Below are 2,879 nucleotides of genomic sequence, written 5' to 3'. Positions count from 1 at the left end.
GGGGTATATACCTAGGGTATACCCTAGGATATGCCCTAGGGTATATCCTAGGGGATAAAATAAATATCTTATTTCTCTCTGACTTTCTGTATCTCCAAAAAAGGCTATCTTTTGCTGCATTAGAAAGGTGCGGGGAAAGATGTTCTTTCTCTTTCTCTTTCTTTCAGGAACAAAGAACATCTTTGTATGGCAACAAAAGAGAAAGGGAAAAAGAACATCTTTCTGAGCGTCTTTCTGCATCATTGAAATCAGTTCTTTGTGCAGCTTAAAAAAGGAACACAAAAAGAGGCAATTTCAAGTGATCTTTTTGTTTTTACACAAAGATGACCTTTTATATAAACAGAAAGAAGCATCAAAAGCCCATCTTTTAAATGGTCTTTCATGACCAGGGAAAGGTTAGCTTTCTTTCTGTCTGAAACACAAGCAAAAAAGTCGTTGTTTTCATATCTGTTTCCATGCAATTAAAATTCAGTATTTCTTTCACTGAGAAATGTATATAAAAATGTGTAAAATTAATTCATGTTTTTACTGGGAAAGAAATTTTTCAATTTGCCGTGTGGAAGTGCGTCGATATATTCAGCTGGATCTTGGGCCACGTTACTAACGGTGTAGCAGAACAGGCTCAAAGTCGGATGGTCCAGCGTTCCGCTGCGACTGTGACCTCGCTGTCTCTCCTCACGCCGACCAGCTACGCCGCCTTCTATGCTCTCCTCACCTCACACACGGTCCACCTAGTCAAACATCTGACCGTAACCGCATTGGAAGGTCGTCGTTGGACGCGTTTACGGTCAAGAGTGGTTATGGGACGGGGAGTGAGATGAGGAGCGGCGTTGGTGGCTCTCCCGAGTGCATTGATAACGCGGAGCGTGTGGAGCCTGTCTGAAAACGGTCTGTTGGGTCGTTGTGGCCTTGAGGCGTTACCCTGTCGCCAAAGGATACTCAATCGTGGTTGTAACTGGCCGCCTGGGCTGGCTCTTGACTTTTCCGAAGGCTGCGCTTTATCTAGCAGGACACTACCTCCTCTCCTCCTCGATATCCATCAATTCTATTCCCCCCGCCAATGCTCTGCTTAGCTTATTCCGGCTTCCTTTGGACAACTTCGTTACTTATACTCATTGTGTTTCGTACGACATAAGCTTACATCGATATCTTCCATCCCACTATATACTTTCACTGATATAGGTACACGGATGAAAGTAGTTGAGCGAGATAGTCAACGCCGACAAGCGTTGACCGTCAAATTCAACCCCGAATTCACTCCTCTTTTCTCCCTCTCCCGCCAATGCACGCCGTTCGATATTATACCATATCTTTGGGGGAGACGGCGAGACAGTCGACGGCCACTTTAACCCTCTACCGCCCTAAGTGCAAGTAGACAATGTGCCTGTCAAAGTGCTGCGCTGCTTGGAGGAGCAGTGAGACTTATTGCTTCTAAATATTCCAGCTTTCACCGTCTATTATTATAATACTACAGGTGCGGGATATAGGGATATAGACGCTCCAATCAACGTCCACAAACACATCTGGCTGGAGCGCGCGCAGCGTCAGCAGCGAGAGGACAAGTAGGACCGCGCGTGCAACAGGATAGATCGTGATGATCGCCATGAACGTGATGGCTTGTGCAATCGGCACAATCGGGCGTCTCCGTTGCGGGCACCAGAGCGAGCAGAATCAAGACGAGCGGCAGCACGGCGGCGATTACCAGCGGCGGCGATGCGCCACAGCCACATTTCAGCCGTCGAGGGGAACACCGCCGCCCACGCTGCACAGTGGATGGATTACGCCAAACAGCGTGCCGCAGGCCAGCTGCGCGACAGACGCCGGGTCGACCGTCCCCGACAGCCATTGGTAGTCCGGAATGTTGTAATCCTGGAGACGCGCAGCCCAGAAGGTCGGGACCGCCGTGTTTGACAGGGGATCGTACTGCTCATCCTCATACACATTCGTGAAGGTGCGCATAAGCCGCTCGAGCCGCGACATGGCTGCGTCATACGGCTGGCCGCGCACGTGGTCCGGAGGCGCGGTGCGGACAGAGAGCGCGATGGGCCTCTGGACATCGAGAGGCTTCCGGAGCCAGAACAGCGAGGTCAGCGCGTTGATGGCCGCAAATGCCAGTGTCGCGATCTCGAGCTCGGTCAGGGGGAGATTCTGGTTGCGTCGCGCGATGCACCTGGACAATAAACCAAAGCCCCTGGCACAGTGCAAGCCCTTTCGAGAAGACGTCCCCTTTGCTTTTGTCCTCAATGTCCGACACCTCGACAGCGCGGATTTGCGATATTACATCAAGCACATCGAGTTGCTTTCGTGTGACGATGGGGTGGCCGTCCGCGTCAACAAAGCCGCCCATGACGACGAGGAACGCGTGCGTGAGCGATATATGGTAATCTGGTCTGGCCGTCAGCGACTTGAACCACCCTGCCTCTTCGCAGACTAGCTAACCTTGGGAAAACATTCGCGCCACCAGGAACTGCTTCCCCGCAAGGCCCAAGACAAGCTCGGGCGCAATTACGCCCGCGGCCATGAGCTTGAGGCGGCCCAGCAACGGCGTGTTGCTGTCGACCACCTGCCATTTCACCCTCTTCCATGAAGAAGCTTCTTTATCGGGTCGCGCTGCCGGCGGAGGCGGTGTGTTGGGGTGGACGGAGACCCAGATGCACAGGAAGACCGTCGTGAGGCAGCCCCAGACTACGTCGAAAAAGAGGCGACAGTTGTGTATGTCGTTGCATTGAGTGGAGACAGAGCGGGCCCGGGCCCTGGTGAGCGCGAGAATGAACAGCATCTCCGGACAGCGACACGATTTGCTTCCATTTATATCATCGGGCTCACTTGCGCTTATCGTGGCAGCATTTGCGCTGCCAGATCAACGTCAGACGGGGGGA

This window comes from Mycena indigotica (assembly GCF_014461135.1).
Source record: "Mycena indigotica strain 171206Taipei chromosome Unknown Mind.scaff0013, whole genome shotgun sequence".
In the NCBI taxonomy this organism is placed as follows: Eukaryota; Fungi; Basidiomycota; class Agaricomycetes; order Agaricales; family Mycenaceae; genus Mycena; species Mycena indigotica.
The sequence above is the reverse complement of the archived record's forward strand: the minus strand, read 5'-3'. Positions refer to the sequence as shown.